General features: G+C 47.7%; 3 non-coding genes across 3 annotated transcripts; all 3 read right to left on the bottom strand.

Annotated features, from left to right (window-relative positions):
• Positions 1-284: 284 nt before the first annotated feature.
• Positions 285-356, bottom strand: TRNAP-UGG. The gene has a single exon. It is a non-coding gene; the product is annotated as a tRNA-Pro (tRNA).
• A 3319-nt stretch (positions 357-3675) lies between these two features.
• TRNAP-AGG lies at positions 3676-3747 on the bottom strand. Its single transcript has one exon. It is a non-coding gene; the product is annotated as a tRNA-Pro (tRNA).
• Positions 3748-5677: 1930 nt separating this feature from the next.
• TRNAP-AGG lies at positions 5678-5749 on the bottom strand. Its single transcript has one exon. It is a non-coding gene; the product is annotated as a tRNA-Pro (tRNA).
• Positions 5750-25819: the final 20070 nt, after the last annotated feature.

The following is a 25819-nucleotide window of genomic DNA, read 5'->3' as shown; positions in this document are numbered from 1 at the left end:
GTATCTAGCTGAACAAGGGCCCAGATGAGGAATGCTACATCAGTATATTTGTATTACAGGAGTTCCTATGTTATCAGTAGAGACGTGATATGATGTGCAGAATTTGAATCGCTAGCACAAACAAGTGTTAATCACTTTCTTAGACCATTAATCCATTTGCAAATATTTCTTTTTTTTTCAGGTGGTTCATAGGATTGTGATGTTGTCATGCAGTATGCTCAATATAGACCAGTACCTGAGGTTCACAATAAATATGTACTGTAGATATGGATGTAAAAAGTCATGGGCTCGTCCGGGATTTGAACCCGGGACCTCTCGCACCCAAAGCGAGAATCATACCCCTAGACCAACGAGCCAGCTCTGCACAGCTGTTTCCAGAATTTTTTTTTTACGTGCCACATCATCACTGACACAGGGCTTACACAAATATTGTATATTTATATATGAAGTTTCTCATAATCACTGTGCTGGGATAAGGTTCTCTGGCATAACTTGAATTAAAAGCAGTTAACAGAATAACCTTAAATGGGCATTCCAGTTATAACAACTTATCCCCTACCGGGATAAAAGATAACTATCATACTTGTGGTAGTCCTACCTCCAGTACCCCCATGATCACAAGAATGGGGACCCTGTGAATTCCTACCGCAATGGATAGAGCAGGTGGTCGGAAATGCGAGCCGCTGCTCCATTCATTTTTATGGGAGTGCCAGACATACAGTAGCTGAGCTTGCTTTTCTGACTTTCGATTGCAAGGGGCTCCACAGGGTACAGGTCCCCCATTCTCATGATCAGTGGGGGTCCCAGCGATAGGACTCCTAGCAGTCAGATAGTTATCCCCTATCCTGTTAGGGAATAGCTTGTTATAACCAGAATACCACTGTACAACTGTAAATGTATTAGGGGAAATCACACTTACAGACACACAGGAGGCTCTTAAAATGTTCAAAAGCTGCGTAGAGCAGATATTTTTATCAGGCTCACCCTGTCAGCTAGCTCTGACACGTCCCCATTTCCTATGAGCCATCTTCTGTGTCTCTGTTACTAAGGACAGATTTTGCCTGACAACAGGCAGTGGACTGTAAATTAGGTGTTAGTGAGACCCCTAGTGCATACCTCCTAACCGTCCTGGATCTGTCGGGACAGTCCTGGATTACAGTGGCTGTCCCACTATCTCGGTGCAGGGGAGGTATGTCCCGCTTTCTGGCAGATGTCCCTGCTTTCATAGGAAACAGAGACAGTTGCCTGTAATGATGAAGAAGAGAGACGGCCTCAGCTCCGCCTCCTCTACAAACCAGAGCAGATGATGTCCTGCTGCTGCTGCTAGGAACAAGGTAAGTATGTGGTGTTTATTTTTTTCACTTTCTGTGAGGGGTGCATAACAGGGCATTTTACTGGGGGCACATAACAGATCATTTTACTGGGGGCACATAACAGGGCATGCTACTGGGGCACATAACAGGGCATGCTACTAGGGCACATAACTGGGAATATAACTGGGGGCACAGATGGGCATATTACTGGGGGCACATAACTGGGAATACTACTGGGGGCACAGAACTGGGAATATTACTGGGGGCAGAGCTGGGCATATTACTGGGGGCACATAACTGGGAATATCACTGGGGGCACATAACTGGGAATATTACTGGGGACACAGAACTGGGAATATTACTGGGGGCACATAACTGGGAATATCACTGGGGGCACATAACTGGGAATATTACTGGGGACACATAACTGGTAATATTACTGGGGCACATAACTGGGAATATTACTGGGGCACAGCTAGGCATATTATTGGGGGGAAAGCTGGGCATAATTCTGTGAGGGGGCACAATGTGGGCATAAAAATTGTGCGGTGGCATGAAGAGGGAATAACTACTATGTGGGGGCATTAAGGGAACTTGTTGGAATTGGGTGCATAGTTATGTTTTGGGCGGAGTTAGGGGCATGGCATAGTGCAGACTTTTTTTTGCCACGGCACGCATTCTACGTTGCACTATGTGTCCCTCTTTGTTCGTTAAGAAAGTTAGGAGGTATGCTATGGCCATGACTTTACAGCTTTTTTTTCAGGTTAATGCAGGCAATTTTTTGAACCGCAGCTCAGCTTACAACTATATCTGGAAACAGATGTGAACAGGTGGCTTGTTGGTGTAGGGCATGGATGGGCAAGTTGCGACTCTCCAGCTGTTATAAAACTACAACTCCCAGTAGGCTCAGTCTGCCTACAGCTATCAGCCTTCAGCAGGACAAGATGAGATTTGTAGTTTTACAACAGCTGGGGAGCTGTAGTTTGATGATTAGTGGTCTAGGGGTATGTTTCTCACCTAGAGTGTGAGAGGTCCCAAGTTCAAATCCTGGATGTTCCCTCCTTTTGAATTATACTGTACTGTCCCAAGTAAGTGTTTACATGATTAAGGCTACATTCACACAAACGTATTTTATTTCCGTGTCCGTTCCGATTCTTTTTTTTGCGAATAGGATGCAGACCCATTAATTTCAATGGGTCTGCAAAAAATGTGGTCATCACACCGTGTGCTATCTGCAATGTCCGTTTTGTAGCCCTGCAAAAAAATAAAATAAAAAAAAGAACATGTGTGAAAGTACAGTGACTGTTTAAACAATGAGAATTGTTAGGCTACATTCACATGACCGTATGTATTTTGCGGTCCGCAAAAACACTGATCCGCAAAAAGTACAGATGAAGTCCTTTTTGCATCCGTATTGCATCCGTTTTTTGCAGATCCATTGTAACAATGCCTATCCTTGTCAGCAAAACGGACAAGAATCAGACATGCTCTATTTTTTTGCGGGCTACGGAACGGACATACTGATGCGGAGAGGACACGGTGTGCTGTCCTCATTTTTTGCGGACCCATTGAAATGAATGGGTCCGCATCCTATCCACAAAAAATAAAAACAGAATGGACACGGAAACAATATACATTCGTGTAAATGTAGCCTTAATCATGTAAAAACTTACCTGGGACAGTACAGTATAATTCAAAAGTAGCGGCTCATGCAGGATTTGAACCCGGGACCTCTCGCACCATAAGCAAGAATCATATCCCTAAGACCAACGAGTCAGCTGTTCTCATGTGTTTCCAGATGTAGTTGTAAGCTGAGGTAATGTCACATTGAAGAATGAGAATGAGGATGAGGACCCGGACATACTCTTATTTTCACCCCGGCAGCATCCCTGAGCCTAGCATCGGAGCATCTCATGCTCCGATGCGCTCCCGTGTCCTGCGCTAAATCGCGCAGGGCACGGGCTCTTTTGTTTTCAATAACACACTGCCGGGCGGTAACTTCCGACCAGCGGTGTGTTCGGTGACGTCACCGGCTCTGAGGGGCGGGCTTTAGCTCTGCCCTAGCCATTTTACTGGCTAGGGCAGAGCTAAATCCCGCCCATCAGTGCCGGTGACGTCACCGGGGTTCCTGTCAGCCCCATGGAGAGCCCCTGTACGTCACCGGAACTCCTAAAAATGCCTTTGCCCTGCGCAATTTAGCGCAGGGCAAAGGAGAGCATCGGAGCATGAACTACTCCGATGCTCATGTCAGGGGGGCTGCCTGGGTGAAAATGGAGGGATGTCCGGGTTCAGCTCTGAACACGGACAACCCCTTTAATCATGTAAACACTTACCTGGGACAGTACAGTATAATTCAAAAGTAGGGCTCGTCCGGGATTTGAACCCGGGACCTCTCGCACCCTAAGCGAGAATCATACCCCTAGACCAACGAGCCAGCTGTTCACATCTGTCTCTAGGTAATGTCACATTCATAGTTTTCCATCCTCACTGTACTGAAGAATGAGAATAAAACAGTACCATCAAATTTTACTGTAAACTCATATAAATGATTAAAGTAACTGGTAATATAAAAATATGAATCTTCGTCAAGGTGGTAATTAAAAATAATGGTAATAATGAAATTATTATTTTAAAAATATCCATTGCTAATACAATGGGTTTATTGTTTAGATTTAGTTTTTTACCTGAATATTTTCTACTTGCTTTATTTTTTAATTAAGTTAAAGGGGTTGTCCGAGTTATGAAAAAAAAATATATAGCACTGTAAATCTGATGGTCAGCAATGTATCTGTATTAATAAAGATGGGTCTCATCATTTTCTGGTTGTCAGGAGCCCACTTGATGCTGTTATGCAGTAAGGTTTGTAATGTGCTTCAGGAAGCAGCTATAAGTGCCACATAGGCAGTTGTATCATATTACATTCATAGTCTGTGCTGGATACTGAGAGTAGCTGGATATCATATGCTTGATGGATAAAATGTCTCTTCTCTGTTATTTTTTTTTTCTGAATACATTTGTACATTTTTATTTTGAGTCAATGATTGCCCATGTTAAATATGTACCCCTATAAATTTAGGAAAAAAGTCATTCTAATGTCATTCTGCACTAAAGTTTGCAGTTCTTTTTTATACTTTGCTATGACTAGAAAAACAGATTTGATGTCTCTAAGAAACATTATTCTGTATTTTATTAGGGACATTACTGCAGTCTTAGTAAATCAGGAACACGATTCCCAAGGTGTATACACCCCCCCCCCCCCCTAAAAAAAACAAAAACAAATGAGAGGCTTTAAATTTTTTTTAAGAATATTAAAGATAGCATAGCTATAAATAACTTTTGTAACAAATGAGAGTCTTTCAGTGTCCCCCCGTTCTACCGAGCACCCAAGCACAATGGAAGTCAATGGGTGAACCCGAGCATTAAACCAGGCACCCCCTGCTCTGAAGAGGGGAGGGTGTCTGGTTCACATGAAAAGGTCATAAATTGATGAAAACACCATTGAAATGGTTCGGGAACAGCATGGGGAGGATGTCTGGATGCATCTTAGACTACCAGTTCGCTGCTGGGAACGATGTTGTTCGAGTAGTACGCCACTTTTACAGACTGACAATTATATGCACCAAACCGAAGATCAAATTGATTTTAGAGGAAAAATTATGTATATTTCATGTGCAAGTGCAAGTGCTGCCAAAAACACTCATAACGCCTATGCACGAAGTGAAAGGGCTGCCAAAAATCACAAGGAAGCGGCACTCCAATGCACCCTTTATTACATATAAAGGAGGGCATCATACACACCCTTGAAAAATTATGATTGATGGCCTGCTGGTGACCCTCAAAAACATTAGGAGCAAGGGTCTACTGCTGATCTGACCAGCTAAAACATTAGGGGCGAGTGCCTGCGGCTGATCTATCAAATTAAAAATTATGTAGTAACATGTGTGTAGTATGTAGTAGCCTGTAGTAACATGTCCGCCATTTTGTGTTTGTAACGGGGGTCTAAGTACGTTGCCACCCAGTACTGGACCTTGGCCTTTAAGCTTTTTATCCGGGGGTCCCTCTTCAAACACTTAAGCATGAAGGCCCCCATTTGCACTAAACTGGAAGCGGTGGAGTGGCCTGGCTCCTGCTCTTTAACCAGGATAATGTCGTCCTCGGTCTTCTCCCCCCAGCCCAGAAACGTTCTTGCTCCTCCTCCGCCCCATCCTCCTCTGACTCCTCTTCAGACTCCTGTTGACTTGTCTCAGATGGAGTAGACCCCCCCTGGGACTTCATCAAATTTTTTGCAACACATCCGACCTGTGTGAATGTAGCCTTAATCATGTAAACACTTACCTGGGACAGTACAGTATAATTCAAAAGTAGGGCTCGTCCGGGATTTGAACCCGGGACCTCTCGCACCCTAAGCGAGAATCATACCCCTAGACCAACGAGCCAGCTGTTCACATCTGTCTCTAGATGTAGTTGTAAGCTGAGGTAATGTCACATTCATAGTTTTCCATCCTCACTGTACTGAAGAATGAGAATAAAACAGTACCATCAAATTTTACTGTAAACTCGTATAAATAATTAAAGTAACTGGTAATATAAAAATATGAATCTTCGTCAAGGTGGTAATTAAAAATAATGGTAATAATGAAATTATTTTTTAAAAAATATCCATTGCTAATACAATGGGTTTATTGTTGTGATAAAAATCTATCTTGAAACTAAGTTTAGATTTCGTTTTTTACCTGAATATTTTCTACTTGCTTTATTTCTTGATTAAGTTAAAGGGGTTGTCCAAGTTATGAAAAAAAATATATAGCACTGTAAATCTGATGGTCAGCAATATATAACTAAGCTAAGCAAGTTTTCTGCAAAAAAAAAATAAAAATATCTATTTCCTCATTTCCCTGGTCTTTTGTTTACCTGCAATAACAACAATTTCTGCCTCTCCCCCTGCTCTGCAAAGAGAGTGAATACAAGTGTTGCCCCAAGTGACATGTCTGCCTGCTGGGAGACTCAGCAGTATGTTGTACATGTAGGACTACAAGTCCCAGCTGTACAATGACACTGCTAATACACACAGGCTCCCCCCCCCCCACCTGTTCTTGTTCAATGCTCTGCAGAACTACTCTGTCAGCTCCGATGCACAGCATTTGTCTCCTCACTGCCTGCAGCTACTCAGTAAAGCCTTTAGCCCTGAGTCTGTGCCACCGAAGGGGTTAAGAATCCAGGGAGGCAGCAGACAGCAACAGAAGGCAGTGAAGGGGTGTGTGGCCACAGTGATGTCTGTACAGACCAATATCTAATCTCTCAGGCTTGTGCACAAAACATTATCAGAGCAGAGAGAGAAGCGGACATCATAGGTCATGTGACCCTCAGTGAAATCTGAGAAAGGAGAAACTACAGATGCAGTAAGTGCCACTGACTGGCCACTGACTACACAGTATTTCTCCCTCTCTATCGGGATCTGGGTCTACCACCCAGCTCCCTAAAACACAACACAGTGCTTACCCCACACAGGGTCAGAGGGTCCTGGCTCCTAGAGGCTCCTCTGGGTGAGATACCCATTTCATATGGCCCTCATATGACCCTCTGGCAGCTCCACTGCCAAAATGTATTCATTGTACACAATTGAGCACATTATTGATCATTAATTTGATACCTCCCACTAGCCTATTTATACTTTGTTTGTGTGCACATGTCACATTGCTTGAGAGAGGCCTCATTGTGTTGGGCTGAAACGTTGCAAGTGGGGTGAATAAAGTGGTCCACTTTGTTCACCGATTGAAGTGCTGTCTCATTCTATGACTTTTGGATGTATACAGGCTCAATAACCTACGGTCTGGAGGGATTGCACCCACTGTATCAACTCTGACTAGTGATGCTGTTTTTTTGTTATATATACAGTGCTGCCCATAATGATTTATACCCCTGGCATATTTTGACTTTAAGTTACTTTTATTCAACCAGCAAGTAATTTTTTTATGAGAAATGACATAGGTGTCTCCCAAAAGATAATAAGACGATGTACAAGAGGCATTATTGTGGGAAAAAAAAATCTCAGCTTTTATTTACATTTGAGCAAAAAGTGTCCAGTCCAAAATTATTCATACCCTTCTCAATAATCAATAGAAAAGCCTTTATAGGTTATTATAGCAATCAAACACTTTTTATTATTGCAGACCAGCTTTATGCATGTCTCCACAGGTATTTTTGCCCATTCATCTTTAGCAATGAGCTCCAAATCTTTCAGGTTGGAGGGTCTTCTTGCCATCACCCTGATCTTTAGCTCCCTCCACAGATTCTCAATTGGATTCAAGGCTGGACTCTGGCTGGGCCACTCCAAAACATTAATGTTGTTGTCTGCTAACCATTTCTTCACCACTTTTGCTGTGTGTTTTGGGTCATTGTCATGGTGAAATGTCTACTGGTGCCCAAGGCCAAGTTTCTCTGCAGGCTGCCTGATGTTATCATTGAGAATCCTCATGTATTGCTCTTTTTCATAGTGCCATTTACTGTGATTAGGTTCCCTGGTCCATTGGCTGAAAAACACCCCCAAAGCATTAGGTTCCCACCACCATGTTTGACAGTGGGCATGGTGTTCTTTGGGTTGAAGGCTTCTCCTTTTTTATGCCAAATGAAGGAAACATTATTGTGACCAAATAATTCAATTTTTGTTTCATCTGACCATAACACAGAAGACCAGAAGTCTTCTTCTATGTCCAGATGAGCTTTTACAAAGGCCAAGCGAGCTTTTGTGTGCCTTATCTGGAGAAGTGGCGTCCTCCTTGGTCTGCATTCGTGGAACCCAGCAGTGTGCAGTGTCTGTTGGATTGTCTGCCTTGAGACATTGCCACCAGCAGAGCCCAGATTCACCAGGATGGCCTTGGTGGTGATCCTTGGATTCTTTTTCACCTCTCTAACAATCCTCCTGGCCAGCACAGGTGTCACTTTTGGCTTCCGACCACGTCCTCTGAGATTTTCCACAGTACGGAACATCTTGTATTTTTTAATAATACTTTGCACTGTAGCCACTGGAACTTGAAAACATTTAGAAATTACCTTGTAGTCCTTTCCTGACTTGTGAGCAGCCACAATGCGCAGCAGCAGGTCCTCACTGAGCTCCTTTGCCTTAGCCATGACTGTTCACAAACCAACTGCAGAGAGCTGCTGTCTTTCACCTGTTGAGTTGATTAAAACAGCTGTTCCCAATTAATCAGGGTAATTAGGATGCTTTAGAACAGCTTGGACTATTTGGAATGGTATAGAACTTTTGATTTTCCCACAGACTGTGACAGTTTGTGAAGGGTATGAATAATTTTGGACAGGACACTTTTTGCTCAAATGTAAATAAAAGCTGAGAAATGTTTTTTTTCCACAATAATGCGTCTTGTACATTGTCTAATTATCTTTTGGGAGACAGCTATGTCATTTCCCGTCAAAAAATTACTTGCTGGTTGAATAAAAGTAACTTAAAGTCAAAATTTGCCAGGGGTATGAATAATTATGGGCAGCACTGTATATATTTCAACTACCAATCCCCTGGCACTTCTGCCTAGATGTTTCCATAGTCCTCTGCCAGGTTGTGTCTCCTGGTGTCCAGTGATGATGACATATGACTGCTGCATACAATCCAATGAGGGGACATGTCATTACTGGAGGCCGGGAAAATGAGACTGGTAGGAAACCACAAAAACATTACTATAGGAGCCAATTGGTAGGTGGGCATACTGTTTTTTAACCTGCAACAGGAAATCTATAGCAAAATCTAAACAATGTTGGTAGTGATTTGCTTCTATGGATTTCACAGTAGATTCTGTCATATTACCTGCCGAAATTTTCTGCAGCACATCTGACCTGTGTGAATGTAGCCATATAGCAAACACTGAATCATTGCACACAGTGCACCTAATATTTTGGTTATACATCTAGATTTGTATGTATTTGTATTAATAAAGATGGGTCTCATCATTTTCTGGTTGTCAGGAGCCCACTTGATGCTGTTATGCAGTAAGGTTTGTAATGTGCTTCAGGAAGCAGCTATAAGTGCCACATAGGCAGTTGTATCATATTACATTCATAGTCTGTGCTGGATACTGAGAGTAGCTGGATATCATATGCTTGATGGATAAAATGTCTCTTCTCTGTTATTTTTTTTTTTCTGAATACATTTGTACATTTTTATTTTGAGTCAAAGATTGCCCATGTTAATTTATAGGGGTACATATTTAAGGAAAAAAGTCATTCTAATGTCATTCTGCACTAAAGTTTGCAGTTCTTTTTTATACTTTGCTATGACTAGAAACAGATTTGATGTCTCTAAGAAACATTATTCTGTATTTTATTAGGGACATTACTGCAGTGTAAGGGTAACAAGGGTAACAAGAGCATACACAGTAACAAGAGCTACTGACCGGACCCAAACTAGGGAAGAGAACGGGTGACCCCTGTCAGACCCTCAACACTCTCCCTATGCTGCTAAAGCCCATGCCCGGATCCATATGGTGGAACGAGGCATGCCCGCGTGCCTAAGACTGATGAGCCCTGTAACCCCTACAATAGTGGAAGGGGCACGGCCACCGATGCCCTGCTCAGAATATGGAGAGAACCGTGGCCACCTCAGATCCAGTCAGAAACTCACCAGGTACACAACAATATCTGCACACTTAGCTGATGGAGCTGCAGCCGCAGAGAAGACGGATCCAAGGGCCGCTGGCAATATCCGGAGTGCTTGCAGCAACAGAACACAGGTCCAGAGAACTAATAGCTAAACAAGTGAAGATACTCAAGGCAGAGCTACAACTAAAAAGAGAAATATAATCCACGCCTTGCAATAGGAGGAGGGGTGATTTAAAGGCAGGGAAATCAAACGCAGGAGAAACAGCTGGGAGTAAAGACCTCATCACAGGGGCGGAGAGACAGAACAGTGAGAACACCTCCAAACTCTAAGTGACATCATCACAGGGGTGGAGACACAGAGCTGTGAGAACGTCTCAAAGCTCTGGTAGTGACAGGTAATTGTTAACTGCACGTTTCTGCTGGAGCATATACAAGATGAAGTTCCAGCGCGTCGGGCAGTCACAAATCAAACGTCTGACGGGCAGGTGGTCTGGCCGCTGAACGTCAGCAAGGCGAGCTATGGCCGTGTAAGATCTTCTAAAATGGCCAGAGATTTTCCTAACCTCGACACAAGATGTCCTGGACCCCGGGTATTTGGCAACAAATCGCTGAATGACTAAGTTCAGGACGTGTGCCATGCACGGCACATGTGTCATTTTGCCCTGTTTCAGCGCGCTCAGCAGATTGGCACCGTTGTCGCACACTACTTTACCAACTGTCAAATTGAGCAGGGTTAGCCATAGCCACTAATCAGTCTGTGACCGCAAAGCTGAAAGAAGTGCAGGACCAGTGTGGCTCTTGGCTTCCTGGCACAACAGCCACAGCACAGTATGGCAACGTCTCCCCTGGCACGTCAAATAGATTCTTGGGAGCTTGGGGGGCGCAGCGGAAGATGCAGTAGCAGTGGAAAAGGAGGAGTCAGTCGAGGAGGAAACGGAGGATGGAGTAGGAGGAGGAGATGAAGAGGCAGGCCTGCATGCAATCCGTGGCGTTAACACCAAATCCACACGGGTGACACGGGTTGCATGCTTGACGGCCGTCAGAAGGTTCACCCAGTGGGCAGTAAAAGTTATGTACCTTCCCTGCCCGTGTTTGCTAGACCATGTGTCTGTGGTCAGATGTATCTTGGCACCAACACTGTTTCCCAGAGATATATTCACTTGCCGCTGTACATGGCCATATAGCTCCGGGGTGCCCTTCTGGGAGAAATATTTCCTTCTGGGTACCTTTCATTGCGGTGTGCAAATTGCCACAAATTTTCTAAAGGCCTCCGAGTCCACCAATTTATATGGCGGTAGTTGGCGGGCTAGTAGTTCCGACAAGCCGACGGTCAGCCCTTGGGCAAGAGGGTTATCCGGTGTAATCTTTTTTCGCTCGAACATTTGGGCAACGGAAGCCTGCCTTTTGCCAGATGAACGCAATGATGGAACGATGAAAGGTGAAGTGGAGGACAAATGGGAGGAGAGAGGAGAAGGGGAAAGAGAAAAGGCAGGACGTGGAGCACCAGGAGTGTGTCTTTGTGGGTTTTGACGGTGTTGCTCCCACTAGGCTTGGTGATGAGAGGCCAGATGTCTTCTTAAGGCGGTTGTCCCTATGGTTAGTGTTGGGCTTACTGCGACTTATGTATTGACAGATGGCAACACTATTGTCAGCAGCAGACACGTTAAAAAGCGACCACACTGTGCCGGCATCCTGGGAGAGTAAGATGTGACTGTGCATAGTGGATGGCTCGTTCCAGATACATTAGCAGTCTGCTTTTTGCCTCCTGTGCACTGTAAGTTCTGCATGCTTCTCCTCCCTATCTGCTGCTCCATCTCTCCCTCTGAACTACCCTCATCTTCCTCTCTTGTGGGCACCCACGTGACGTCCATAGACACATCATCATCGTCCCCTTCACCACCACTGACATTAGAGATCTTGGAGTAGGCAGCAACAGCGGGGACCACCCTCCTTGGGCTGATCTGGGTACTGTTGTCAGACCGCTGGGTGGCAGCCGTTGCTAGCTCCTCTTCCTGATCCAATGCCAAGAATGGCTGCATTTCGGTAAGGTCTTGTAATGGATGGGAAAATAATTCCTCTGACTCGAGCGGAGGGGATATGGTGGTGGGGGTGTATTTGGGGGTGCACACAGCAGAGAGTGAAGAGGGTGCAGATAGAGAGGATGAGGAGTGTGCAAAGGCGGAAGGTTGATTGAGCCACTCAAACAAGTCTGGTGCGTGCTTTGACGTAATAGAACGCACCTTCTGCAACTTTCCACTTAGGCTCGGGCCTGGTGCACCTGCCCGATCCCTACCACCCCTGTGGAATGGCCTGCCTCTTCCTCTGCCTGTCATTTTCAAAATTACCCTGTGACAAAAGTCCCTATAGAAGAGCAGTATTTGTGAAAGAAGGTATATCACACCCCTTCTTCAATCATTTTTTGAGGGGGGCAACTGGTATATCACACCAGTAGAAATTATTTGTTCCAATGTCGTTTGTCCCTATCTGTAGCTGAGGTAACGCAGCAAAACCGCAAACAAATGCTGCACTACCCAAATGCACTATATAGAAAGTATATTATTGTTATATAACACCCCTGCTTCAATCAGTTTTTTCGGGGGGAAACTGGTATTACAAACCAGTAGATATTATTTGTTCTAATGGAGTTTGTCACTATCTGTAGCAGAGGTAACGCAGCTAAACTGCAAACAAATGCTGCACTACCTAAATACACTATATAGAAAGTATATAATTGGTATATAACACCCCTGCTTCAATCAGTTTTTTTGGGGGGCCACTGGTATATCACACCAGTAGAAATTATTTGTTCCAATGGCATTTGTCTCTATCTGTAGCTGGGGTAACGCAGCTAAACCGCAAACAAATGCTACACTACCCAAATGCACCATATAGAAAGTATATTATTGGTATATAATACCCCTGCTTCAATAAAAAAAATTGGGGGGTCAACTGGTATATCACACCAGTAGAAATGATATGTTCCAATGGCGTTTGTCTCTATCTGTAGCTGAGGAAACGCAGCTAAACTGCAAACAAATGCTGCACTATCCAACCTGTCCCTACACTGGCAAAAGACTGAATGTGAAATGGCACCCCAATCAGGTCGATTAATAAGGTAGGGGGTATGTCCATATGCTGAAACATCTCAATTAGCTGCCCTGTACCACCTGATGGATGTGTCATGGGTCAAAGTTCCTCACAATGTAAAAGAATATGGCGTCGGCGGACATTGCTGCATGTTCGGCGAACCGCGAATGAGCAAAGTTTGACCCATAAAAGCAACTGCTGGGAAAACCGCAAGGCCACCCCTACATGGTAATACATTGTATTCAATATACCATAAAAGACACATTTAAAGTGCCTTTATGCTTAGGGTCTTTCCTCTGGTGGAATAGAGAAGTCAGGGGCAATCTAGGCCTTGTTCATTTTGATACTAGTCAACTGGTCAGCATTTTCAGTTGACAGGCGGATGCGCATATCAGTTATTTTGCCCCCAGCAGCACTAAATACCTGCTCTGACAAAACGCTGGCAGCAGGGTGGGCCAGTACCTCCAAGGAGTAGAGCACCACTTCGTGCCACATGTCCAGCTTGGCCACCCAATAGTTGTAAGGCACAGAGAAATCATTGAGGATCCTTGTGACAGTAGGTCACGCATCAGGGTGAGAGTGCTGGCGGGGTGTCATGAAACCATCACAGGCCTTGGAGAGTGTTGCCCTGCCTCTGTTGGAACTACTCTGTGTTCTTCTCCCCTCCCCTCCTCGGTTGAACAAGGAACTACGTACTCTGCCGCCAGCGTTGTCAGCTGGAAATTTTTGGAGCAATTTTTCCACAAAGACCTTCTGGTATTGCACCATTTTGCTAGTCCTCTCCACCACAGGAATGAGAGATGAGAAGTTCTCTTTGTAGCGGGGGTCGAGAAGGGTGACCAACCAGTAATCGGTCTTGGCCAAAATGCGTACAACGCAAGGGTCACAGTAATGGCAGCATAACATAAAGTCAGCCATGTGTGCCAGAGTCCCAACAGACAAGACTTCGCTGTCCTCATCAGGAGGATGACTCTCAATCTCCTCATCCTCTTCCTCCTGTTCTGCCCATCCACGCTGAACAGATGGAATAAACCTGCTATGGGTACTACCCTCTGTATCGGAGGCAACCGTCTCCTGCTACTCCTCATCATCATCCAATTCGCACGAAATGACGGTGGTCTGGCTATCACCCTGTGTACTGTCTTCCCCCATTTCCACCTCTTCCACATGCAGCATCCATCTTCATTGTGAGCAGCGAGCGTTTCAGTAGACACAGAAGTGGGATGGTTACGCTGATAATAGCGGCATCGTCGCTCACCATCTGTGTTGATTCTTCAAAGTTGCATAAAACCTCACAGAAGTCAGACATCCATGCCCACTTGTCGCTTGTGAAGTGTGGAAGCTGACTTGAAAGGTGATGACAATGTTGCAGCTCATATTCCACTACTGCCCTCTGCTGTTCACAAAGCCTGGCCAACATGTGGAACGTGAAGTTCCAGCACGTGCTTCCGTTGCACAATAATCGGTGAGCTGGCAATTGCAAGCGCTGCTGCAGCGTTGCCAGACCAGCGGAAGCTGTAGATGAATTTCGGAATTGGGCACACGCACGGCGTACCTTCACCAGTAGCTCAGGCAAATTGGAGTAGGTTTTGAGAAACTGAACCACTAAGTTTAACACGTGGGCTAGGCATGGTATGTGTGTGAGCTTGCCGAGCTCCAAAGCCACCACCAAGTTACAGTCATTATCAGACACAACCATGCCTGGTTGAAGGGTTAAGTGACTAGAGCCACAGCTTAGTCTGGTCCTTTATACCCTTCCACAGCTCTGCGGCGGTGTGCTGTTTGTCAACTAAGCAAATAAGTTTCAGCACGGCCTGTTGCCGCTTCCCCACTGCAGAGCTACACTGCTTCCAGCTACTGACTGATGGATGACTGGTGCTGCAAGATGACAATTCAGAGGTGGATGTGGAGGAGGAGAAGGGGAGGTTGCAGCCACTAATGTAGGTGGTGGCAGAAATCCTGATGGAAGTAGGGCCTGCAATCCTTAGCGTCGGTAGTATTATGGACTATTGATACAAAATAGATACTTGCTTGTTGAGAACTATACTGTAGTTAAAATGGCAGTGAGGTACCCAGCCAACGTCTATAGCAAGGAGCTTACTTTCTGCTTTATTATGTGCCTCAAGACGGTTTCCGTTCAGCTCAAGCAGGCAGCTTCAAAGAAACAGAAAGTAACAGCTTCACCCACCTGAAAGGGGGGGGGGGGAAGAGGTGAACCTCCTCTTGCACACAGATGTGACAGAAAATACATAGCTTATAGCACATAGTTAAGACATAAGCCACACTGCCTCCCCCACATTTTCCTGTTCTACATTTCCTGTTAACATATAGACTGTCTGCTGTTGTGCAATAAACCAGAGATATGCTTTGACTCTCACCTGAGTGGTCAGTGTCATTTCTCTCCAGGCTTGTAAACCTACTTCTATAATTTGGACCAGCACATCAACTTTACTGACCATTGATCAGATCCAAAACAGTAGCACCTGTGCGATCCCAGAGTAAGACTCGCTCCCGGCCTCCACAGCGTTCATCCAGTGTGCTGTCAGAGAAATGTAGCATCCCTGGCCACAAGCACTTGTCCATGTGTCAGAAAGTTAAGTGGACCTTCCCAATAACTGCGTTGGTCAGGGCATGGGTGATGTTATGGGACACATGCTTGTGTAAGGCAGGGACGGCACCCCAGGCAAAATAGTGGCTGCTTGGGACTGAGTAACGCGGTATGGCCGCCACCATCAGCCTGCGGGAAGCCTCAGTACCCAGAAGTCTAAATAGCAACATTTCCGGGCCAGCAATTTGGAAATATGCACATTTAATACTATGGCCTGTGGGTGGGTGGCTGGGTATTTTCACTTTCGTTCAAAGGCCTGTTATATGGGCCTCTGTATGCTGCACTGGGACACAGAAGTGGATGTGCTAGCTGATGGTGCTTGCAAAAGTCAAGGAGCAGGGTAGGAAACATCTGGGCCTGCGTCTTGGACAGGGGATTGGCCAGCGTGTAACACAGAGGAAGAGGAAGCAGTGGTGTGACCCGAGACACTGATTGTATACCTAGGCGTTCGGCCCACCTATTAGGGTGCTTTGTTGCCATGTGGCGGATCATGCTGGTGGTGGTGAGGTTGCTAGTGTTCACGCCTCTGCTCATTTTGGTACGGCACAGGTTGCAAATGACAATTCTTTTATTGTCCGCACTTTCATCAAAAAGAGCCATACTGTGGCAAGGGAGATTTCCACAAGGGGGTGTTCCGGGGAACAGTTTGGTTTGCCCCACCTTCTCCCTATTGCCACCCCACTGCCTCTTCCAGCCTGTTGCGGTGCTGCGGATCCCTCCCCCTCTGTTCTGCTGTCCTCAACCAGCTTACCACCTTCCTAGGTTGGGTCAGTCATCATCCACCACCTCCTTTTCCACTTCCTAAGTCTGGTAATCCTCCTGACTTGTTGACATAACAACAACCTCACTTATTGACAACTGTCTCTCAACCTCATCATCAACCTCTTGAGACACTAATTGCAAGTCATTTATTGGCAACTGTGTCTCATTATCACCTTGTGAAACACTAATTGCCGTTCCCACCGCCATCTTCTTCTGACTATGGATACTCAGAGTTTGGGAATCAGGGCACAAGATCTCCAAATGTCCCTCTTCAAGCGGGATTGGCGAGAGGTCCAAATTAAGGAATGGCGATGAAATGAGCTCTGCGGAATATCCGAGTGTGGGATCACTTGTTTGCAAAGACTCTCCATGGTGGGAGGAAGGAGGATCAGGGCGAGGATTCTGTTGACCAGACTCTTGACTACTGAGCCTGGACTTTGTGGAAGACAGGATGGTGCCTAACTGACTGGAAGCATTATCTGCTGCAATTCAACTGACCACCTTCTCGCACTGGTCTGACTTCGAGAGTGGTGTCCTGCGCCGCCCTGCAAACTGGGACGTGAAGCTAGGTATCGTGGATGAGTGTATTTTTTGTGTTCTGCCAGCAGGCACAGTTTCACCGTGCCTAGGGCCACAGCCTCTGAGTGCTCCATCAGCAGTACGGCCACTTCCCCGTCCCTTACAGCTCGCCTTCATCATATTAAATGGTATATATGCTTGCGAGTATGTCACACGTACAGTAGCACAGTTTTTTTAAGTGTATGCACAAATTCAGTACAGTCAATGTCACAGATATTTGGGATGCGGAAGCGTTATACAGGAGAGGTACGACAGGTAATAGCGCTGCTGTCAACAGCGGCTAAGAAAAAATGACAGTCAATGTCACTGATATTTGGGATGCAGAAATGTTATACAGGAGATGTAGCGCAGATAATGTCACTGTCCGCAGCATCTATGGAAATAGTACCCTGGATGTCACAGATATTTTTAGGATGTGCAAAAGTTATACAGGAGATGTAGCGCAGGTAATGTAATTGTCCACAGCGGACACCATCTACGGAAAAAGTACACTAGATGTCACAGATATTTTTAGGCTGTGCCCACGGTACAAAGGAGATGTCATAATTTGCCTATAGTCCTAAAACAGTTTTTGCCTTATCTTGACATATGCCTTTCACTCCCATAAAACAAAACTTTTATTACAGCTGAATCATTATTTCTGACCATTAAGTCTACCCCTTTAAAACTATCAGTTGTGTTGCCTATTTTCTGTTAATGGATCAATTTATACTGAGTTCACTATCTGACTCTCCATGGTGGGAGGAAGGAGGATCAGGGTGAGGATTCTGTTGAGCATGTAAGAGGCAGCCCTGATCATCCAGCAACATTTCCAACACATATATATATAGCAGACTGTCATGTTTCCCTCAGCCACCAGAGGCCACTGTGGCTGAGTAGGACAGTGAGAGGAGTTGTTTCCAGAGGACAAGGAGTTAAGTGTTTTTCCCGGGCTGAGCAGAGAGCCTGGGCTGAAGGTGTCTGAGTACACAGGAAGAAGGACGCTGTGCACTGAGAGGGAGATCCACAGGGAAGATTAGAGCGATTTCTCCCTGCCTGCTGTGACACAGTATCTGTGTGCTGTCTGCTGTAGTGTGAGGCACTTACCAGAGGAACTGTGAGTGAATTCCAGGCCCTGCCTGATTACACGTCCAGAGCTGCTGATTATCTCTAACCAGAGTTACAGAGACTACAAAGAGAGGCCAGAGCTGAGCCACGCTGAAGCAAGCAAGCAAGCAACCAGATCGGGACCCAGACTGTACCTGCCTGCATGTGCGGACACCGAACTGTGAGTGCACTGATGCTAACCTGAGCTAGGGCATAGTGGAATAGGATTTAGTTTAGTGCACCGTAGAGGTGCACCCCGGGTAGCGGGGACAGATAGGACTACCTAGAAGAGAGTAGCCTGCTATTGTCTGTACTTGTGTTTGTGATTCATTTGTGTTCTTTATGCAAATTTCCATTATCATTATTGTGAATTCCCAAGCTGTTCATATTGTAAATCTGCTTCTCCGGCAGTTAGAGTTCTCTTTTAATAAAGCCGGTTTCTACTTCAGCCTCCTTGTCTGCTGCACTGTACTTGAGTCCTGCTCTACGGTCTCTTCCTCTGCTGACCGTTACAAGTGGCGCTGCGAGCAGGGTACAGTCACAGAGATGGAGGCGGCTGAAGGCAATGTGCATGATGTTAATGTGAGTACCTCAGGCAATGGTGGAACCCTTGCAAGGGCCCTTCCTATTGGCACGTTGTTCAACTTGCTACCCAAATTTGATGGCCAGAACATGACACTGTCAGACTGGGTGACAAGGTTACAGAGTGCTGTTAGGATTTACAATGTCAGCCCAGAACTACAAGTAGAAATTGCTTTGGCCGCTCTCGAGGGTGAGGCCCGAAGAAATGTTCTCCTACAACCAGAAGCCACGCGCAATACATTGCAAGAGATGGTGAGATTCCTGGAAGAAATATATGGGGAAACAGCCAGTGCAGGGCACCTGCGGGCGAAGTTTTTTTACCGGATTCAACGGGAAGACGAAGGTGTCTCTCAGTACGCTACAGCCCTACAGGAAGTGTTGGCCGAGGTACAAAAAAAAGAGGCAGATGGGGTTACTGGCATGGGACCCATAGACCGGATACTGCGGGAACAATTTATTCTGGGGCTCTACAGCAATCCCCTGAAACAGGCTCTGCGGGAACGAGTCAGAGTAGACCCTACCCTAACCTTTCGACAAATTTTGGCAGAGGCCGTGACGCGAAACAAAGAAGACGGCTATGCTTCTGGAGTAATACGGACCCAGACCGTTACACCCCCCGGGGTTACAAGAAATGAGGAAGCCCTGGTCAGAGTGGTACAAGACTTGCAGAGCTCCCTGAGTGCCATGCACGAAAAGTTGACACACCTGGAGAAACGGATAGAGTCGCGCCATACTACTGAGGCTGCCTATCCAGCCCGACAACAAATCTATCAGGCGACTCCGTGGGTTCCTACACCCGAATGCCCTTATGCTAGTTTACCATACCATCAAGCCCCTCATTACCCTTCAGTGGGGCCATCCAGCCAAGCTCTGAGGGCACCTCCCACTCGCAGGCAAAAAGTGGGCCGTCAAGGGGCACAGTGTTGGCGGTGTGGAGATCTAGGACATTTCGCCAGAGAGTGTCGGAATAATCCAGCTGGACGCCAAGAGCCGCCGTTAAACTACCGACCCCTGCAGTAGTGGGGCGTACTGCAGGGGAGGTGGAGAGCCAAGTTACCCAGCAAAGCTCCGAACACCTGGTCGCAGGGTGCCCCACTATACGAGCTGAGTTCGAAGGTGTTCCTGTCGACTGCTTAGTGGATACTGGGTCTCAGATGACAACTATGCCCGAGTCATTCTTCTACCGTTACTTTCAAGCGCTGGCCAAGCCAGAACGAGAGACACTGGTCCGGGTTACAGCGGCTAACCAACAGCAGATTCCTGTCACAGGGGTCGTGTGGATGAATGTACGGCTATGTGGACAGGAAGTGGGGCGGAAAGGTATCTTGTTGGTCCCCGAAACGTTCAAAGAAGATGTGCCGGTGATAATGGGCATGAATATCCTGCGAGAATTGGATCAGATCATGTTCACCAAACGGGGGCCGGGTTACTGGAAACAAGCCACCCCGCACAAACCTACCCAGAAAGCATTTCAAAGGCTAATCCGTTTTTGTGGAACACAGAAAAGTGTACCAGCACACCAGGCGGTGGGAACGATCCGAGCGCCAGGAAAGGCTACCTTCACCCTTCCCCCTGGTCGGGAGACCGTGCTGACGTTACCCGTGGGAACTTTCCGTAATCTTGAAGGCATGGAGGTGTTCGTTGAACCAACAGGCCTAGGAGAGCTGGGTCAGGACGTCCTGGTGGCCCGGACACTGGGAGTGGTCCAGAATGGACGAGTACCCATAAGAGCTGTGAATGTGGGATATCTAGAAGTTCCCTTGACGCCAGGGGTGGAACTGGCTCGTGTGTACCTACATCAGGGAGAAATCCTGAGTCAGAGAGAAGTGACTCTAGCTCCGGTAGGGGATGCTGGTTGGACCCTGGCAGTTACTGCCAGTGCAGAAGAGGCGCCGACCCCAGAATGGAATGGGGGAACCATCTTGGGTCAAATGGAGATAGATGTTAAGGCTCTCAGTTTAGACCAACAGCGAGCAGTTGAAACCATGCTGTGGGAGAATCAGGCTGCGTTTGCCCGCCACGCCGATGACTTTGGCTGCACGAATGCTATCACACATGATATACCGACGGGGGACACTCCACCAATTCGGGAGAGATATCGACAGATTCCGCCCAAGTTGTACCAGGAAGTGAAGACGCTATTGAAACAGATGATAGATTCCGGAGTGGTGCGGGGAAGCCAGAGCCCTTGGGCAGCCCCAGTGGTGCTTGTCAAGAAGAAGGACGGCACTATTCGATTTTGTTTGGATTACCGGCGGTTGAATGCTTGCACTGCGCGAGACTCATATCCTCTGCCACGCATCGAGGAGTCTCTGACGGCTCTAGGACGAGCCAAATACTTCTCCACCCTGGATCTAGCAAGTGGGTACTGGCAAGTACCAGTGGCTGAGCAGGACAAGGCAAAGACAGCATTCATACTCCCCATGGGGTTATTTGAATTCAACAGGATGCCATTCGGACTGACTAATGCCTCTGGAACCTTCCAGCGGCTGATGGAGGGATGCCTGGGAGACCTGAATTTTGAAGCCACTCTGATATACCTAGACGATATCATCGTATACTTTTCAAGAACACTTGAATCGGCTAGGGCAGGTACTCGAGCGACTGCGATCCCATGGCCTGAAGGTAAAGCCAAAGAAGTGTCATCTCTTCAAGAGGGAGATCGAGTACCTGGGCCATAGGGTGTCCCAAGATGGAGTGCTACCGTCCCAAGACAAAGTGGCTGCAATACGACAATGGCTAGTGCCGAGAACACTGCGTGAGTTGAAGGCCTTCCTGGGACTGACTGGGTACTACCGGCGGTTCATCAAAGACTACGCAAAAATAGCGGGCCCTCTGAATGAGTTGTTGAGAGGAACGGCTGGGCAACCCAAGGGCCAAAGTATCCCCTGGGGACAGAAACAGGAAGAGGCCTTCCAGGCCCTGAAAGAAGCCCTGACATCGGCCCCCATCTTGGCTTATGCCGATTTTGATAAACCATTCATCTTAGCTACTGATGGCAGCCTCTACGGACTTGGGGCAGTCCTGTCGCAGGTACAGGATGGACATGAGAGAGTGATCGCTTATGCCAGTAGATCCTTGCGAGATACAGAGCGAAACCCCCATAACTACAGTTCCTTCCGGCTGGAACTCCTTGCCCTGGTGTGGGCTATGACGGAGAAATTTGCAGGATATCTGACAGGAGCTAAGATCTTCGTACGGACGGATAACAATCCCCTGGCCCATCTGGGTACGGCCAAGTTGGGAGCCCTGGAGCAACGCTGGGCGGCTCGCCTCGCAAAGTATGACTTCTCAATTCGCTACCGCTCCGCTACAGAGAACACTATTGCTGATGGTCTCTCGAGGGTTACTTTTGAAACTCCAATAGGGGATATGGATGAACAAAAGGAAGAAGATGAAACTCCTGACTTCCGCAAGCTCGCTCCCCCAACAGTCGCGGCCCAGACAAGTGGGGAGGCCTGTAAGCTACCCAAAGCATTGGGGAGAACTAATGAAGAATGGGGCAGATTGCAAGATGAAGACATTGGACTGCAGCAAATGAAAAGCTGGGTAACCCAGTGCAGGAAACCCAACAAAGAAGAAAGGACTGATCTGGATGCCGAGATGAAGTCCGTTCTACATCAATGGGACAGACTGGAAGTGCATGGAGCTGTTTTGTTCCGCAAGTGGCAACAGCCTGCCGACCTAGAGGCGAGGTGGCAGGTAGTGATACCCAGAAGAAGGGCACGGGAGATAGCCAAAGAGGCTCATGAGTTTGGAGCTCACTTCCAGCCAGTCAAGACATACCAGTGGCTGCAGCGTTATGTGTATTGTCCGCGACTGGAGGCCACAGTTGAAGAAGTTTGCCGACAGTGTCGAGTGTGTGAACTCACGAAGAGTACAGAACAGAGAGCACCCCTACAGTCCATCCAGACCACAGAACCGCTGGAAGTGTTGATGATAGACTATCTTCTTGTGGGACAATCGTCAAGAGGTCCACAGTATTGCCTGGTCATGATCGACCACTTCTCCAAGTTTGCAGTAGTCACCCCAACTCGGGACCAGACGGCCGAGTCCGCTGCACGAGCCATTTGTCAAGACTTCATTCGGGTCTATGGGTGTCCAAAGCGGATCCATTCAGATCAAGGGGCGTGCTTTCAAGGAAAAGTGATGGAAGAGCTACATCGACTGTACGGCATTGAAAAATCCAGGACAACTCCTTATCATCCCCAAGGAAACGGAGCCTGTGAGCGCTTTAACCGCACATTGCTGCAAATGCTGAGGACTCTAGAGGAAGACAAGAGGGCACACTGGCCTGACTACTGTCATGGTCTTACCTTCTTGCTGTCTCCTTCGTTTGACATGTGCTGGCGGCCATCTTGGTTTCTGGGTTTCTTGTAGCCTCCCACCCTGCGGCTTCTCCTTCCCACTGGGAGGAGCTGGATGCCTAGCTCATATATATATAGGAGGTCTGTGGCTTCAGTTCCTTGCTTGGTCCTCCTGTGTGCACATGCTTCTAAGACTGCTGCTGCTTCTGGTTCCTGATCCTGGCCTCGTCTGACTACCCCGCTGGTTCCTGATCCTGGCTTCGTCTGACTACCCTTCTGGTTCCTGATCCTGGCTTCGTCTGACTACCCTTCTGGTTCCTGACCTCTGGCTTCGCAAGACCCTGCTCCGGTTTAGTCATCCGTTTGGACTTTTGCTTACAGCTTGATTTGCAATAAAGCCTTCTTATTTCCACGTATCTCTTGTTGTACGTCTGGTTCATGGTTCCTTGACATTAGGACCAAGCCATGAATTCTGACGGTACAGGGCCATCCTCGCTACCTACGCTGGTTGCCAGACTTGATCAGCAGGATCACCTGTTGGGTCGGTTCGCTGTGGCGTTGCAAACCCTGCTTGAACGCACGGCTCATTTCGCTTCCGTTGCCGATGGGTCGGTTGTCGCTCCTGGGCCCGCTCCTACTGCCGCTCCGGTTGTTGCGCCAGAGTCTACCCCGACACCTGTTGCTGCGCCTGCGGTGTCTCGGGGTATGACCGGTTCTGCCCCCCTTCCACAGCGCTTTGGGGGAGAGCCAACTCAGTGCCGAGGTTTCCTTAACCAGGTGGGCATTTATTTCGAGTTGCTGCCACATGCCTTTCCTACTGAGAGATCAAAGGTGGGCTTCTTGATCTCGCTGCTCTCGGACAAGGCCTTGGCCTGGGCCAGCCCTTTATGGGAGAACAACAATCCGGTGGTTGCCGAGTTTTCCGGTTTTGTTACTTCTCTTCGGAAGGTATTCGATGTGCCGGCTCGTGCTGCCTCTGCTGCGAAGCTCCTTATGTCCATCAGACAGGGTTCACGATCCGTAGCTGAATACGCCATTGAGTTTCGTACCCTGGCAGCAGAGGTGGGCTGGAATAATGAGGCTCTGGTCGCTGCTTTCTCTCATGGTCTCTCGGATGCCTTGAAGGATGAGGTTGCAGCTAAGGACCTACCAGTGGAGCTCGAGTCTCTTATTTCTTTCCTGATTTTGATTGACACCAGACTCAGGGAGAGACCTTCCTTTAAGGAGAGCCTGCGGAGGTCTTCTAACAGATTGGCGCCTACGTTTGCTGTCCCACCCGTGCCTCCCTCTCCTCCCACGCCTCCTGGGGATGACTTGTCTGGGGGTGAACCCATGCAGCTGGGGTTGGCTCGCCTGTCCGAGGGGGAGAGGGTACTCCGGAGACGCGAGGGCCGATGCATGTACTGTGGTCTCGGTGGGCATTTTCGGTTGGCATGTCCGAACCGTCCGGGAAACGCTCGCACCTGAGATCCTGTCGGGGGCAGATCTTGGGTGGAGTCTCCTCGTCCCCGGTTTCCCGTGTTGACAAACCACTGATCACTGTTGTCCTCTCCTGGGTCGGGGGCTCGGTGACGACCCAGGCGTTGGTGGACTCTGGTGCTGGTGGTTTGTTCATTGATAGTGTGTTCGCTGCCGCCAATTCCATTCCTCTGCAGCCTCGAGGTTCCCCACTGGCTCTTGAGGCGATAGACGGCAGACCCCTTCTGCCGCCACACGTGACTCATGAGACCCTTCCAGTGGGGATAGCCATTGGTGCCGTTCACAGAGAGTCGGTCTGTCTCCAGGTTATTTCGTCTCCACACTACTCGGTGGTCTTGGGGTACCCCTGGCTCCAGAAGCATAATCCGACTTTCGATTGGAGATCGGCCGAGATCCTCTCGTGGTCACCGCAGTGTGGGGCTAGTTGCATCCATGGGCCTGTCAAGTTGCTGTGTACTTCCTCGGACTCTCTGTTGCCTCCTGAATACGAAGAGTACCGGGATGTATTCGATAAGGTGCGCGCGGTTGCCCTACCTCCGCACCGCCCATACGATTGTGCCATAGAGTTACAATCTGGTGCCGTTCCTCCTCGTGGCAAGGTCTATCCACTGTCGGTAGCGGAGAATGAGGCCATGGAGGAGTACGTGAGGGAGGCGCTTTCACGCGGACACATCCGCAAATCCTCGTCCCCGGCAGGGGCTGGATTTTTCTTTGTGAAAAAGAAGGGCGGTGAGTTGAGGCCTTGCATCGATTACAGGGGTCTCAATCGCATCACGATCAAGAACGCTTACCCGATACCCTTGATTTCCGAGCTGTTCGATCGCCTCAAAGGGGCCACGGTCTTTACCAAACTCGACCTGAGGGCGGCATATAACCTGGTAAGGATCAAGGCGGGCGATGAGTGGAAGACCGCGTTTAACACCAGGACCGGTCATTATGAATCCTTGGTTATGCCCTTTGGGTTGTGCAATGCGCCCGCAGTCTTCCAGGAATTCATCAACGATGTTTTCCGTGACCTGTTGCAGCAGTGTGTGGTGGTCTATTTGGATGACATCTTGGTATATTCTGAATCCATGGAGGCCCACATTATGGATGTCAGACGAGTGTTGCAACGGTTACGAGAGAACAGGCTGTTCGGTAAGCTTGAGAAATGCGAATTTCACCGATCCCAGGTAACCTTCTTAGGTTACATCATTTCCGCTGAGGGGTTCTCCATGGATCCTGAGAAGGTTTCGGCTGTCTTACAGTGGCCCCAGCCCAGTGGTCTTCGTGCCCTGCAGCGCTTTTTGGGCTTCGCCAATTATTATCGGAAGTTCATCAGGGACTTTTCTATGCTAGCCAAGCCTCTCACGGATCTGACCAGGAAGGGCAGTAATTTCCAGGTCTGGCCGCTCGAGGCCATCCAAGCT

Source organism: Bufo gargarizans, chromosome 3 (assembly GCF_014858855.1).
Source record: "Bufo gargarizans isolate SCDJY-AF-19 chromosome 3, ASM1485885v1, whole genome shotgun sequence".
Lineage (NCBI taxonomy): Eukaryota > Metazoa > Chordata > Amphibia > Anura > Bufonidae > Bufo > Bufo gargarizans.
Note: the sequence above shows the minus strand (reverse complement) of the source record. Positions and strands in the feature narration are given on the sequence as shown.